The following is a 17,621-nucleotide window of genomic DNA, read 5'->3' on the forward strand; positions in this document are numbered from 1 at the left end:
GTTTCGATTCCTGGGTTAGGAAGTTCCACTGGAGAAGGGATAGGCTACCCACTCCAGTATTCTTTGGCTTCCCTGGTGGCTCAGACAGTAAAGAATCTGCCTGCAATGTGGGAGACCTAGCTTCGATCCCTGGATTGGGAAGATCCCCTGGAGAAGGGCATGGCAATCCACTCCAGTATTCTTGCCTGGAGAATCTCCATGAACAGAGGAGCCTGGCAGGCTACAGTCCATGGGGTCACAAAGAGTCAGACAGGACTGAGCGACTAAGCACACAGCATACACTGGCCTCTTTAAAAGAGTTAATAATGTTCTTTCTCCTCTATTTCCAGGAATAATTTGTGTAAGAGAAATATTACTTCTTACTTAAATATTTGATATAATTAATCAGTAATGACAGAAGGGACTGGTAAATATCTAGAATTATTTTTAATTAAAAATTCAATTTCTTTAATAAACAGAGCTATAAAATTTTTCTATTTTTTTCCTGTAATTGTTTTGGAAATTTTCCCATTTCATTTAAGTTGTTAAATTACTTCCACAAAATTATTCATAATACTCTTTTACTGCTTTTGCATTGATTGTAGGATTTGTTGCTAGGGAACTTATTTATTCCTGATAGCGGTAATTTGTGTTTTCTTTGTTTTCTTATATGGGTTTTTTTTTGGGGGGGGGGATTAAGTGTGAATGTAGCTAGTGGGTTATATTTTTCACTATTCTTTTCATATGAAATTTATTGATTTACTTCACTGTTTTTTATTTCTACATTCATGTTTATTATTTCTTTTCTCCTATAACTTTGCTTTTAATTTCTTATTTCCATTCAATCTGTCTTTTTATATTTACTGGGAATTTCTCATAAACAGAGGTTGAATATTGCTTTTTTTATTTAGTCTGAAACCTTGCCTTCTACATAGAATTTTTAGCACATTTACTTTTAAAACAATTATTGACAGAATTTATTTAATTTGTTATCTTACTAAATGTCATCTAGCCATTATTTCTGTTTGTGTTGCTGTTTAAATTTTTGGTCCTCATTTCTACTCTCTTTTGGATTGATTTAGTGTTTCCGCAATGGCACCCCACTCCAGTACTTTTGCCTAGAAAATCCCATGGACAAAGGAGCCTGGGTAGGCTGTAGTCCATGGGGTCACTAGAGTCAGACACGACTGAGTGACTTCACTTTCACTTTTCACTTTCATGCATTGGAGAAGGAAATGGCAACCCACTCCAGTGTTCTTGCCTGGAGAATCCCAGGGACGGGGAAGCCTGGTGGGCTGCCGTCTATGGGGTCGCACAGAATCGGACACGACTGAAGCGACTTAGCAGCAGCAGCAGTGTTTCTTAAGTATTCCATTCTGTGCCTTCTATTGGCTTTGTATTGACACCTCTGTCTTTCTCTTTCATATGCATACACATATGTGTGTGTGTGTGTGTGTGTGTGTATATATATATATATATATTTAGTGATTATCCAGGGATCATACTATGCATCTTTAACTTATCACAGTCAACTTTGAACTAATACTATATGACTTCCCATATAATTTATGAATCTCACGATATATCTTCTTCCATCTTTGTGATATTACTGTATATTTTATGTCTACAACTATCACAAACCCCTCAATACACTATTAATATTTTTGCTGTTAGAAGTCAATTGACTTTATAAGAATTTGAGTTGTTTGGTATTTAAAGTAACTGCAGTGAATATATTATAAGAAAACCAATCCTCTTTTGATAAGTTGGAATTTGAAGTTTAAAGTATGTGTTTTCTTTTTAAATAAGTACAGTCTTAATAGAATGTAAATAGAGGCACAGGAGGGAGTCATTCTAAGGATCACACAGGTGTAGAGTTACGTCATTTTTTTCCCCACCATTTAGTCTGTTGTACCAGTTGAGTCTTAGGGTATCATTTTTACCACAGATCAGAAAGTTTATACTGATTTTGAGAGATATTCTCTTCCTAAACATATTTTTAATACAGTTTTTTATATTTTCCTGCTTGTTTCCTATGAAATTTCTTGGCCCCATTTCAATGCATCATGTACACACAAGGGGGCAGAGTTAAACTGGAGGTGAGAACTCAGACCCTGAACTTCCTGGTTTCAAGTATTTCAGATTTCTTATTTGATTTCTAATAATCATTTTCTTTGTAGAGTATTTTAACTTTCCACTGAAACATACTTGTCTACAAGAAACAGTCTAGCTAATGAGATAATAGTTGTACTTTAGAAATAGTCCGTATTTACAATTTTGATTCTTGCTCTTGAATATTTCTCATTTAAATATTATCTAAATTTCACTCACTGTTCTTGGTCTCTGTGAAAAATGAGCACATGAGTATGATTTTTTTCCATAAACTAAGCAACTAATGAGAATGCAGACCTCAGTGTTTTTCTTTTTTCTTTATTCTTTTTTTGTCAAAAGAAGGATAAAATTCAAAAGAGAACAAAACCTCAGAGGAAGCTTGGAAGCTTGAGAGTTGTAAGCAGGCTAAATAAGCTGCTTTCTCAAAGACTTTCAGACACTTTCTAAAATATGACTCTGGTTCTCAAAGGCAAAATTCATCACATAGCTTCTTTCTCCTGTTGTTGTTCAGTCGTTCAGCCATGTCTGACTCTTTGCAACCTCATGAACTGCAGCATTTCAGGCCCCCTGTCCTTCACTATCTCCCAGAGTTTGTTCAAACTCATGTCCTTTGAGTCAGTGATGCCATCCAATCATCTCATGCTCTGTCACCTCCTTCTCCTCCTGCCTTCAATCTTTCCCAGCATCAGGGTTTTTTCCAATGAGTTGGCTCCTTCCATCAGGTGGCCAAAGTATTGGAGCTTCAGCATCAGCATCAGTCCTTCCAATGAATATTCAGGGTTGATTTCCTTTAGGATTGACTACTTTCTTTATCCCACAGGTATTTTTGAATTAGAATGCTTGTTCCTGTCCTGGTCTTAAAGACCGATTTTCAGCATTAAATATATAATCAGTGAAGAACTAAAGAGACTTGCTTTTCTTCTTTAAAATATACTTCTTCCACTTGTTAGGAATTGAAAAATAGGTTACCTGGAAGTAAGCATTTTCTTCGCCATTTATTGCTGAGACTTAAAATGCCAAAAGCATGGGTGAAATGATTTAGTGGTTTCAGTTCACTTAGAGAAGAATTGAATGAAATCACATCCCTTCCTTAGCATATGTTTTGATAAAACTCAGAGGCAGGAAAGGCTGAGAGAAAAATTCCACCTTCCAGGGGGGAGTTGAAGAAGAAACCAAAAAAATGGAAAACAACCCAGAAACAGAAATGGGCTGATGCCAAGATGAAATAGAGCAGGATTCTATGATCCTTCCCCTCTATGTCCTCCAGCCGCCTTTTGCCTGTAGAAAATCTTTAGTCAATAGATAAATGTAACAGAGAAATGAGAAAATGAAGAAGCAAAGAAAGTCAAACAAGGCCAAATAATAATTTAGTCATTATGCAGAGTCGAGGACCTTTAGTCCCTATTCAAGTGCTACAGATAATTTTCTGAGCCATGTTTTTGAGCTGTTTGGTATATACTGAAACTCCCATCAGGCAGAAGAAGTTAACTACAGGATGACCAGACTGTAGCCATAACATAAGCTGACCTCAAAGAAATGGGAACAAACTAACCCTGGAACTGAAGATTAACTCTACTCAAAATGATCAAGATGACTGTCATAACTGACTGTGCTGTTTCTGCCTATAGCCCCCTCCCTCTGCTCATACAGCCCTGAAACTTCTCTTTAAAAACTCTTGCACACTGATTGTCAGTGGGAGAGTTGGCCTTTGAACAAGAGTCTGTTCACTCCTCTGGTTGCCAGTCTCTGAAATAAAGCAAACTTTCCTTTCTACCAACCTTGCCTTTTAAGGGGTGGCTTTTGAGCAGTGAGCATCTGGACCCAACTTTATTCCTTCTTCTTCTTTTTTCTTTTTTTTGTTGTGGACCATTTTAAAAGTCTTTACTGAATTTGTTACAGTATTACTTCTGGTATTTATGTTCTGGTGTTTTAGCCTGGAGGCATGTAGGATCTCAGCTTCCCCCATCCAGGATGGAGCTCACATTCCCTGCATTGGAAGGCAAAGTCTTAACCACAAGGCCACCAGGGACATCTCTGGACCCAGCTTTCAAAGAACTTACTTGTATCACAGTTTAATATTGAGGACAACCCACTAAGCAGCCTGTTTTATTGTCATTTATTTCAGCACTCCTTCTAGAATAGAAAATTTATACTGAAACGTAATGTGTCTGAGGTTTGACAAGATAGAAGAGAACTGATGGCTAGTAAACACATGAAAAGATACTCAACATTGCTCATTATTAGGGAAATGCAAATCAAAACTACAATGAGATATCACCTCACACCAGTCAGAATGGCCATCATTAAAAAGCCTACAAACAGTAAATGCTGGAAAGGGTGTGGAGAAAAGGGAATGCTTTTGCACTGTTGGTGGAAATGTAAATTGATACAGACACTATGGAAGATGGTATGGAGAATCCTTTAAAAACTAGGAACAAAACCACCATATGACCCAGCAATCCCACTCCTAGGCATATACTCTGAGGAAACCAAAATTGAAAAAGACACATGTATCCCACTGTTCATTGCAGCATTATTTACAATAGCTAGAACATGGAAGCAACCTAGATGCCCATCATCAGATGAATGGATAAAGAAGTTGTGGTAAATATATACAATGGAATATTACTCAGCCATAAAAAGGAACACATTTGAGTCAGTTCTGATGAGGTGGATGAACCTAGAACCTATTATACAGAGTGAAGTAAGTCAGAAAGAGAAAGATAAATATTGTATTCTAACACATATATACAGAATCTAGAAAAATGGTACTGAAGAATTTATTTACAGGGTAACAATGGAGAAACAGACATAAAAAACAGACTTATGACTTGGGGAGAGGGGAGGAGACGATGAGATGTATGGAAAGAATAACATGGAAACTTACATTACCATATGTAAAATAGATCTTTTTTTTCTACAGTTCTTCTGTGTATTCTTGCCATCTCTTCTTAATATCTTCTGCTTCTGATAGGTCCATACCATTTCTGTCCTTTATCGAGCCCATCTTTGCATGAAATGTTCCTTTGGTATCTCTGATTTTCTTGAAGAGATCCCTAGTCTTTCCCATTCTGTTGTTTTCCTCTATTTCTTTGCATTGATCGCTGAAAAAGGCTTTCTTATCTCTTCTTGCTATTCTTTAAGAAGAGATGGCAAGAATACACAGAAGAACTGTACAAAAAAGATCTTCACGACCCAGATAATCACGATGGTGTGATCACTGACCTAGAGCCAGACACCCTGGAATGTGAAGTCAAGTGGGCCTTAGAAAGTATCACTATGAACAAAGCTAGTGGAGGTGATGGAATTCCAGTTGAGCTATTCCAAATCCTGAAAGATGATGCTGTGAAAGTGCTGCACTCAATATGCCAGCAAATTTGGAAAACTCAGCAGTGGCCACAAGACTGGAAAAGGTCCGTTTTCATTTCAATCCCAAAGAAAGGCAATGCCAAAGCATGCTCAAACTACTGCACAATTGCACTCATCTCACATGCTAGTAAAGTAATGCTCAAAATTCTCCAAGCCAGGCTTCAGCAATATGTGAGCCGTGAACTTCCTGATGTTCCAGCTGGTTTTAGAAAAGGCAGAGGAACCAGAGATCAAATTGCCAACATCCGCTGGATCATGGGAAAAGCAAGAGAGTTCCAGAAAAACATCTATTTCTGCTTTATTGACTATGCCAAAGCCTTTGACTGTGTGGATCACAATCAACTGTGGAAAATTCTGAAAGAGATGGGAATACCAGACCACCTGATCTGCCTCTTGAGAAATTTGTATGCAGGTCAGGAAGCAACAGTTAGAACTGGCCATGGAACAACAGACTGGTTCCAAATAGGAAAAGGAGTTCGTCAAGGCTGTATATTGTCACCCTGTTTATTTAACTTATATGCAGAGTACATCATGAGAAACGCTGGACTGGAAGAAACACAAGCTGGAATCAAGATTGCCAGGAGAAATATCAATAACCTCAGATATGCAGATGACACCACCTTTATGGCAGAAAGTGAAGAGGAACTCAAAAGCCTCTTGATGAAAGTGAAAGTGGAGAGTGAAAAAGTTGGCTTAAAGCTCAACATTCAGAAAATGAAGATCATGGCATCCGGTCCCACCACTTTATGGGAAATAGATGGGGACACAGTGGAAACAGTGTCAGACTTTATTTTTCTGGGCTCCAAAATCACTACAGATGGTGATTGCAGCCATGAAATTAAAAGACACTTACTCCTTGGAAGGAAAGTTATGACCAACCTAGACAGCATATTCAAAAGCAGAGACATTCCTTTGCCAACAAAGGTTCGTCTAGTCAAGGCTATGGTTTTTCCTGTGGTCATGTATGGATGTGAGAGTTGGACCGTGAAGAAGGCTGAGCACCGAAGAATTGGTGCTTTTGAAGTGTGGTGTTGGAAAAGACTCTTGAGAGTCCCTTGGACTGCAAGGAGATCCAACCAGTCCATTCTAAAGGAGATCAGTCCTGGGTGTTCATTGGAAGGACTGATGCTGAAGCTGAGACTCCAATACTTTGGCCACCTCATGCAAAGAGTTGACTCATTGGAAAAGACCCTGATGCTGGGAGGGATTGGGGGCATGAGGAGAAGGGGACGACAGAGGATGAGATGGCTGGATGGCATCACTGACTCGATGGACGTGAGTCTGAGTGAACTCCGGGAGTTGGTGATGGACAGGGAGGCCTGGCGTGCTGCGATTCATGGGGTCGCAGAGTCGGACACGACTGAGTGACTGATCTGATCTGATCTGATGTAAAATAGATAGACAACCGGAATTTGCTGTATGGCTCTGTATCAACCTAGAGGATGGGGAGGGAGGTTCAAAAGGGAGAGGATGTATGTATACCTATGGCTGATTCACTTTGAGGTTTGACAGAAAACAACAAAATTCTGTAGAGCAATTATCCTTCAATTAAAAAATAAATAAATTTTTAAAAAAGACAGAAGAGAACTGATATTTACGTCTTTTAATTAAACTTTCATGTGCAATTTTTTGTTAGGTACCAGTAACCTGATTTATAAAGCTACTAATTTTTTAAATTGTAAAAAGCACACACAGAAAGATAATGAGCATATTACAGAAAACTAAGACATAAATATATAAAATTATGCCACACTATATCCTGTATGTTGTAATTTTAAACATTTTCCTTTGTTCAATTAAAATAGCATTTTCACAAAGATAATAATCTCAAAACAGTTAGCATTCTGTTCCTAGATCAGGGGAACTGTCTCATAATTGCGTGTTGTGGATTGAAGAGCTGAAAATCAACAGTACCTTAGAAGAGGAAGTAAATGAGGCATGAATGAAGAAAGTGCCTGGAGAAAATGTGAATGCCACTGAAAAACAAGTGTCGCAGCTTCCAATTTCCAACTGTCCACTAAGGAATAAAGATCTTTTCCTGTCCCATTTTTTAATTTTAAATGGAACTGCAAGGAAACATTTCACAATTACTAGTTTCTTTCCAAATGCTTAATTTTTAACATTTTTAAAAATCCATCCAACCGTTCAAAAAAAGAGCATGCTGATTAAACTTGTCAGTGTGCCTGGAAAGCTACCTGAATGGGTTTGTGTGTTTGCTAAGTCACTTCAGTAGTGCCCGACTATTTGCAACCTTATGTTCTGTAGCCCACCAGGCTCCTCTATCCATGGAATTCTCCATGCAGCAATATTGGAGTGGGTTGCCATGCCCTCCTCCAGGGGATCTTCCCAACCCAGGGACTGAACTGGTGGCTTTCATGTCTCCTGCACTGGCAGGTGGTTTTTTGTTTGTTTGTTTTTACCACTAGTGCCACCTGGGTACTTTTTTGCTAATAATTTTACGGAGATCTCATTTGATATAAAATAATTTATTAGGCCAGATTCTTTAGACTTTAATGTCTTCTTTAACAGTATCTTTTCTGCTTCCCTCCAATATCAAAACAAGCTGCTGTCTCTTAATTCTTTCAACTAATATAGTAATAACCATGCAAACGTTGAGATTTAAGATGTGTTCAGATAATGCATTTGAGGAAAAAATTATACAGAGAGGACATGGACAAAAGGATTCATAAAAAGCAATTCTCACTTTCAGGATCTTTACACTTATTTCTCATTTCATCTTTATCCCTGTTATCACCATAAAGTCAGCAGATAAAGCATTATGACCCCAGTTTGTAGTGAAGAAATTGAGATGCAGAAAAGTTTAGTGACTTGCTGAGCTTGAAGGACTAGTGGATGAGGTAGGGTGTCAGCCTGGGTTCTGGTTTTATTATTTAAAATTACTACGAATAATAACTAGCATTTGTTCAGCTTTTTGCTCTATGCAGAGCACTATTCAAAACACTTCCCATGTGTGATTACACACAGTTCTCAAAATAAGCCCCTTATGTTTATCCCTAGTTTACAGAAAAGGAAACTGAAGCAGGGGACTTTAAAGTAACATGTTCAGTGGTGAACACTGAAGTTTGCTTCACATGCTTTGGCCATTTGCTTATCGAAACACTTTTTCTACAGAAAACTGGTCCTGTTCCTTTCTTACGTGGTTTTCTTTTCTCCTCTAAATCTAGGCTATCATGGAGGTTATCAGCCCTAGGCATTGATCTATCTTTCTTTTCTCTCAGTTGGGAAATAGGACCCCCGCATTGGGAAGAAGGCTGGAATTCCACTCTAGCCTGTGGCAGCCAGCTATTACCTTGGGTAGGTCATCCAAACTCCTCTAGACCTTGACTTCTATAAAGTGAAGATCCAGTTAGCTCTAAAGAGAAAGGGTTAAAATCCATGATTCATAAAACCTCTTTCCATTCTCACATTCATAGAGTAATGCTTTTGGAATCCACTCTTTCCGTCTTTGAAAGAAAAGTTTTTGTTTTAATTGTGCTGGGTAGTGTCCAACTTTAAAAACTATATAATTACTGTACCAAATAGGAATATGAAATACATTTGATTCAACAAAACTTTGTCAATCACCTAATCAAAATATTTCAGAACAGCAATTGTGTAAGATGATATACAGCAAGCCAATCATAAGTTATCCATTGCCAAAATGGAAATAAGAACATCAATAAGGTGCCATGAGATAAAACTTTCAAAGTGTAACTCCATTTTAATAAAGTCCAGAACTAGGTCTGTAACTATTGAAGTTAACTTTGATTATCTCAAGCACAAACATATTTCTGATGTTCAATGTGTGGTTGAAAAGTGACAATGTAGCCTATTATGGAAGATCAGAGACAAAGTCATATGTCTATAAAATAATTAAAACTTAGATCGATTTTGATTACTACATCTTTCAAAGGGGTACAGTAGGAAAAAGAACAGCTTTAGAATCCATTTGTATTGATCAAACTTCCTATTACAGAAAATTTTACATGGCAGACATTACATATATTAGAAACAAGAAAGAATTTGGAAGTAAAAATAGTCAATTTGAAATTCTGGTGTTATTTCTGTGGTTTCTCTTTGGGCAAGTTTCTTAATTTTTCTGAGTCTCAGTTTTCTTGTTTTTAGCTTGTGATACCTGTCTTTACCACGCAAGGCTCAATTCTGGACTCACTTTTGTTTTCATTAAATATTTGGCACCTGATAGATCTTACTGAGTTTCATACTTTTAAATGCCATCTATCACCAACTCAATGGACATGAATTTGAACAAACTCCAAAAGATAGTGGAGGACAGAGGAGCCTGGTGTGCTGCAGTCCATGGGGTCACAGAGTCGCACACAGTTTAGCAATGGAACAACAATAAAAAATACACAAACAACTCAAAACTTCATTCTCCCATCTGGAGTTTTCCTTATCCTCCAAACACATACATCTGATTCTGAGTTTGACATCTCACTATTGATGTCTACTAGACATCTCAAATTTAAAAACCAAATTCCTGAATCAAGGCTCTCCCCATTACCTATTGGAAGAGGAAATGGCAACCCACTTCCATATTCTTGCCTGGAAAATTCCATGGACAGAGAAGCCTGGCGGGCTACAGTCCATAGGGTTGCAGAGTTGGACATAACTGGAAGCACACATACAACTACCTAGAATAGCTTTTGTTTTAGTAAATAGTATGAATAACTCCAGTTGCTCAGACCAAAAACCTAGACTCATTCTTCACTCCTGTCTTCTCACATTTAACATTCTATCCACCAGAAAAACCTGTTGGTTCCACCTTCAAAATATATACAGATTCCAGCCACTTCTTACCAACTCCATTTCTAACAGTCTGATCTGAGCCATCTACATCTCTCATGTGACCATTGCATGAGTCTGCTATAGGGTCTGTCCTCTTTTACCCCTGCAAACCATATCTGTTTCCTGTGGCTTGAAGAAATAGAAATGTATTGGCTCACAGTTTTGGAGGCTAGAAATCCAAATTCAAGGTGTCAGCAAAGCTTTGCTCTCTCTGAGTCTCTGAATAGAATCCTTCTTTGCCTCTTCTTAGCTTCTGGTTGTTGTTGTTATCATTCATTTGCTAAGTTGTGTCCAACTCTTTGTGACCCCATGGACTGCAGCACACCAGACTTCCCTGTCCTTTACTATCTCCCTGAGTTTGCTCAAACTCATGTCCATTGAGTCAGTAATGCCATCCAGCCATCTCATCCTCTGTCACCCGCTTCTCCTCCTGCCTTCAATCTTGCCCAGCATCAGAGTCTTCCAGTGAATCGACTCTTCACATCAAATGGCCAAAGTATTGGAGCTTTAGCTTCAGCATCAGTTCTTTAAATGAATATTCAGGGTTGATTTCCTTTAGGATGGACTGACTTGATCTCCTTGCAGTCCAAGGGACTCTCAAGAGTCTTCTCCAGCAACACAGTTTGAAAGCATCATTTCTTCAGTGCTCAGTCTTCTTTATGGTCCAACTCTCTCATCCTTACATGACTACTGGAAAAACCATAGCTTTGACTATATGTCCTGCAGTCCTTGGCTTAGAGCAGCATTGCTCACTCCTGCCTGTCGCTGTCCTCACTTGGCATTCTCCTTGTTTGTCTGTGACCATGTTTCTCTCTTCATATAGATCAGGCATATTAGATCTAATCAAAAAGGGCTAAATCTAATGACATTATCTTACCTTGATTGTATCTTCAAAGACCCAATTTCCAAATGTCATAATTACAGATACTAGGGATTAGATCTTTAGTATATCTTTTGGGAGGAGACACAATTTACACCATAACACCAACCATCAGAATATCTTCAATGCATCCATCAGAGTGCCCTCCACATCACTTGTCTGTTTCACCTCCTTAGCTCATACCATCACAATGTATTCTCTATTTATGTTTGTTTCCCTCACTGACTGTAAGAACAGAGACACTGTTCTATCCACTCTAATTTTCTTAAGACTTAATGAGCACTCAATAAATAGCTATTGAGCAAATAAATGAATGAATCTGAACAAGCATAAGGTGGCCTGCTTTTTAAAGTTTCCTAGCTTAGGGAAAGACTGATCTTCTTGTAGTTATGATAATAAATAACAATCAGAGTCATTTTATTTATTTTTAATAAATAAATAACTTATTTTTAAATATTTATTTTAATATTTTAAAATATTTTAATATTTTATTAAAATAAAATATAAAACTTAAAAATAATAAAATTTTTAAAATAATAAATAATAAAATAATAAATAATTATTATTAAAATAATATTTTAAAAATAATAAAATTTTATTTTATTTATTAATTATTATTTATTATTAAACCTGTTCAATGATAAGGACCACTTACTTTCCAAAAACTTACTTTTGCTCATCAACTAATCATCAACAGCTCATTGCTTCTGAAAAAGTTTAGCCAGTCAGAAATGGACTCCTTCAATGACCACATCCCTGCATGCCTGCTAAGTCACTTCAGTTATGTCTGACTCTTTGTGATCCCATGGACTGTAGCCCACCAGGCTCCTCTGTCCACAGGCTTCTCCAGGCAAGAATATTGGAGTGGGTTGCCATGCCTTCCTCCAGAGACACACCCCTAAGTGAAGTGAAAGTCACTCAGTCGTGTCTGACTTTGTCACCCCATGGACGATACAGTCCATGGAATTCTCCAGGCCAGAATACTGGAGTTGGGTAGCCCTTCCCTTCTCCAGGGATCTTCCCAACCCAGGGATCAAACGCAGGTCTCGATCACTGCAGGCAGATTCTTTACCAGCTGAGCCACCAGGAAAGTCCAAGAATACTGGAGTGGGTAGCCTATCCCTTCTCCAATAGATCTTCCTGACCCAGGAATCAAAGCAGGGTCTCCTGCATTACAGGCAGATTCTTTACCAACTGAGCTGTCAGGCAAGCCTGTCCATACCTCTAAGTGCCCACAAATCAATGGTGTCTTCTGTTTAACCATACTTCTGCTGGTGACATGAGCCCACTTATACCTCTGGAAGTCACCAGTCTCTGAAGGAGGAACTGTCTCTGACCAGCTTAGCTGTCTTCCCATATTCAGCAATAAGTGACATGTCTTTTTAAAATTTCAAATATTAACCAGTGGCCTCATACATCGACAAACATACATAGAAAAAATCTGAGAAGTCTTTGGGAAAATACCAGGTGCTTTATAAATGTCATTTAACATTTAACATTATGTTACTATTGTGCCTTAAGAATGGTTAATTATTAGAAAAAATAGACATCTTGTTTGGATATTAAATTATTCAGAAAGCACATTTCCACCAAGGGATCTTAGTTTATTATTCATTTATTACTTCTAACTTAATCATGCTGGTTATTCATTCACTTAGTCCTTCATTTCTTCAACTTAAATATTCCAAAACTATACCATATCAGCAAATTTCACGGTGTGTATGTTTCATTTTTCACAAATGAGCATCACTGAGATGCATGCACTTGAGAAGTATTTATTCCTGTCAACATTCTGATTATTGAGTGACTTCTGTGTACCAAGGGCTCTCCTGGATCCTGGGTAAATGCAGTCTCTACCTTAGGAAGCTCAGGGCTCAGGGGTGGGGCATAGAGATTAAGGCTGCTGACATGATACACAAACACATTCACCCTGTGTGCCAAGTGCAGAGTGTCCTGAGAGGGGGTGCCAGGAGCCTGGGCTGAATGGAGAGCAGGGAAGTCTTCCTGAGGCTGAGACACTTGAGTGAAGAAGGAGGAGGAGAACAGTGTGGACAAGGAAGGGATTTCTTGTGGTTATCAAAGCATTTCCCTGTAGACTGTCTATTTTGATACTTATCCTGGGTATCAAGAACAAATCATCTCATTTTAAAGAAAGCTGACACTCAGGAAGGGTAAACAGGTAAAAGTGAGTAACTGGTTAGTGAAAGACCCTGAAGTAAATTCCAAGTCTTGATGGCAGTGTGTTCTCCATGTGCCCATTCACTTCAGCTTGTTCCTCACAGCTAATCCATCGTACATAACTCACTGCTGGGGACTGTCTCCAACTTTTATTTTATTTTAAAATTTTTATTGGAGTATAGTTACTTTACAATGTTGTGTTAGTTTCTATTGTAGAGCAAAGTGTATTAGCTATACATATATCTCCTCTTTTCTGGATTTCCTCCCCATTTAGGTCACCACAGAGCACTGAGCAGAGTTCCCTGTGCTATACAGTAGGTTCTCATCTGTTATTTATTTTATGCATGGTATCAATACTATCTATGTGTCAATCCTAATCTCCCAATCCCTAAGCCCATTTTCCCCTTCATATCCATTCATTTGTTCCCTATATCTATGTCTCTACTTTTGCTTTGCAAATAAGATCACCTATACCATTTTTCTCGGAGAAGGCAATGGCAACCCACTCCAGTATCTTGCCTGGAAACTCCCATAGGAGGAGCTGGTACGCTGTAGTCCATGGGGTCGCGAAGAGTCGGACACAACTGAGCAACTTCACTTTCACTTTTCACTTTCATGCATTGGAGAAGGAAATGGCAATCCACTCCAGTGTTCTCTCCTGGAGGATCCCGGGGACGGGGGAGCCTGGTGGGCTGCCGTCTATGGGGTCGCATAGAGTCGAACACGACTGAAGTGGCTTAGCAGCAGCATACCATTTTTCTAGATTCCACGTATAGGCACTAATATACAATGTTTGTTTTTCTCTTTCTGATTAACTTCACTCTGTACGACAGACTCTGTCTCTGACTTTTAACTGCACACCTTTGTCCTCTGAAAACAAAGATGTGGCTTACACTCCACGTGTATCATATATACAAACATATGTGTATAGTAGCCCCACACCCAAAAAGGTATTTGTTGTTGGTAAGTCACTAAGTCATGTCTGACTGTTATAATCCCATGGACTGTAGCCTGTTAGGCTCCTCTGTCCATGGGATTCTCCAGGCAAGAATACTGCAGTCAGTTGCCATTGCCTTCTCCAGGGCATCTTCCTGATGAGGGATTTAACCCTCATCCCCTGCATTGGCAGCCAGATTCTTTACTGCTAAGCCACCTGGGAAGCTCCCCCCTCCACCCCCGCCCCACTCAGGCCAAAAAAGATATATCCTTGTCCTCATCCCTGGGACCTGAGAATGTTACTTTATTTAGGAAAACTGTCTTTGCAGACAAAATTAAGTTAATCATTTTGAGATGAGATCTTCTTGGACAATCCGATTGGGCCTAAATCAGAAGACACATGTCTTCATAGGAGAAGACAGATCAGATCAGATTAGTCACTCAGTCGCGTCCGACTCTTTGCGAGCCCGTGAATCACAGCACGCCTGGTCTCCCTGTCCATCACCAACTCCTGGAGTTCACTCAGACTCATGTCCATCGAGTCAGTGATGCCATTCAGCCATCTCACCCTCTGTCATCCCCTTCTCCTCTTGCCCCCAATCCCTCCCAGCATCAGAGTCTTTTCCAATGAGTCAACTCTTCACATGAGGTGGCCAAAGTACTGGAGTTTCAGCTGTAGCATCATTCCTTCCAAAGAAATCCCAGGGCTGATCGCCTTCAGAATGGACTGGTTGGATCTCCTTGCAGTCCAAGGGACTCTCAAGAGTCTTCTCCAACACCACAGTTCAACAGCATCAATTCTTCAGCACTCAGCCTTCTTCACGGTCCAACTTTCACATCCATAAGTGACCACAGGAAAAACCATAGCCTTGACTAGATGAACCTTTGTTGGCAAAGTAATGTCTCTGCTTTTGAATATGCTATCTAGGTTGGTCATAACTTTCCTTCCAAGGAGGAAGCGTCTTTTAATTTCATGGCTGCAGTCACCATCTGTAGTGATTTTGGAGCCCAGAAAAATAAAGTCTAACACTGTTTCCACTGTTTCCCCATCTATTTCACATGAAGTGATGGGACCAGATGCCATGATCTTCATTTTCTGAATGTTGAGCTTTAAGCCAACTTTTTCATTCTCCACTTTCACTTTCATCAAGAGGCTTTTGAGTTCCTCTTCACTTTCTGCCATAAGGGTGGTGTCATCTGCATATCTGGGGTTATTGATACACAGAGGAAAAGACAAAGATGAAGAGAAAGGTTGTTGCCATGGAGGCAGAAGTTGGAAAGATGAAGCCACAAGCCAAGGAACACCTGAAGACATGAGAAGCTGGAAGAGACAAAAAACAGGACCTGCCCTAGAGCCTTGGGAAGGAGGGCGGGCCTGCTCACACCTTGGTTTCTGACCTCTGGCCTCCGGAACTTCAGGATAAAGCTCTGTTGCTTTAAGGCACCCCATTTGTTGTCGCTTGTTACAACAACCCTGGGAAATGAATATGTGATTGTCTCTTCCAGTAATCTCAACAAATTTAAGATTTTCAGTAGATCTATAACCCAAATGAATGTTAACTACACTCACTTTCCCTTCTGTGTTTCTTTCCATAAAGTTAAAATTGTACTACCACTATTAATAATTATAATAATATAATACCATAAATAATGATAACTATTTTATTATAATGTATTTATTAAGTGGCAATTTTTCTAAGTACTCTACTTCTTTTACATCATTTCACCCTCACAATGGGCTTTCCTGGTGGCTCAGCAGTAGAGAATCCGCCTGCAATGAGGGAGACCCAGGTTTAATCCCTGGGTGGGGAAGATCCCCTGGAGGAGGAAATGGCAACCCACTGCAGTATTCTTGCCTGGAGAATCCCATGGACAAAGGAGCCTGCCAAGCACAGTTCATGCGGTCACAAAGAACCAGACACGACTGAGCAATTAATGCACAACCCTCACAACAATGTTATGAATTAGATGCTCTTATCAAGCCAGGTCTTCTTCACTTAACTGGCCCTTAAGCTCAGTTTAATGTCATGTGACAGTGCAGTTAGTATGTGGTGGAAATGGCCTTGACTTCAGACTTTATTCCCAGCTTCTCCTACTATACCATAGTGCCTCTTTAGAAATGGATCCACTGTTTAATTCCTTTAGTTATTACTTTTAGTAACATTTAGTAATACAAATATATATATATATAGTACAGTAAATAGCATGTCTTTATTCAATTGATGGTACATTTGTTACAAATATAATCTATTTTTGAAAAGTTTATTTTTAATTAACTTGAGCAGATTTACATTTTAAACAGATCAACTCAATTGTTAAAGTTACATGATAAAGAATAGATAATTTAAATGACAAAAAAATCTCATATTGTGAAATAATTTACTCTATGCTGCAATGAATGAGAGGGAGGAAAAAGTCAAACTCTTTCCAAAACTATATTCAAAGAATCAGAACAAAAGTTTTTTTCTTCTTTTTACAAAGTTATGTACAAGCCATAGGAACTATCAGATACTGAAGTATGAAAACTTTATAACCAAGGTTCAAAACTGATTTTAGAGAATTGTGAGAAGTGAAACAAGAAAATGTGTATCTAGCCCTCTATATAACTTCACAGTAAAGCTGGAATTTATAGACTAAGTATATAATATAAATATAATATTTAGTAATATTACTTTAGTTATTATGTTTCATCAAAGATGAGGATGTGGCTTCTCTTGATGTCCAAACACTTTCTTTCCCTCTCTCTGTTTCTCACTCTCTCTCCTATCCTTCCCTCCCTCCATTCCTTCCTCCTTCTCCCTCTCTCTATCTCTCTTCCTTCCTCCCTCCTTTGAGTTCCATCCAACTAAAGGAACTCATGTCTCCTGACACCTTGTCCTGTTGAGCTATTTGGAGCTCCAATCACAAGAAACTGGCAGGTTTGATACACTCCAAAACTGCTAAGTCTTCTAAGGGTTTTAAGATTGGGACTTGTGGAGGAGATTTCCTGGAAGAAATGTCACATCCATTATTTTCAGTTTTAGCTTTGGAAAGGTTGCCTGGAGAATGTCACTGAACACCAAATTTAACCTTTCAGTGATATTTGATATGAGAATAAATGAAACAGTCCATAAAGCTTGGACCTACATAAAATAAAGATGTTAAAGCAATCCAGCAAATGTGCTGGAACTGTTAGGGCGTTTTCATGACTAACTTAATGGGTTGGAAGCAATGTGTTCAACTCTTCCAACTACACAATTCACTGCTATAAAATAACTGTTGAATTTGTAGATGGAATAAATCTGGCTCAAGACTGGTTGGACTTTTTGGTGACTTAAAAGTGACCCTTCACCTTAAGGGAGCTGGCATAGGTAGTCTGGGA

Source organism: Bubalus kerabau, chromosome 18 (genome assembly GCF_029407905.1).
Source record: "Bubalus kerabau isolate K-KA32 ecotype Philippines breed swamp buffalo chromosome 18, PCC_UOA_SB_1v2, whole genome shotgun sequence".
Taxonomy (NCBI): Eukaryota; Metazoa; Chordata; class Mammalia; order Artiodactyla; family Bovidae; genus Bubalus; species Bubalus kerabau.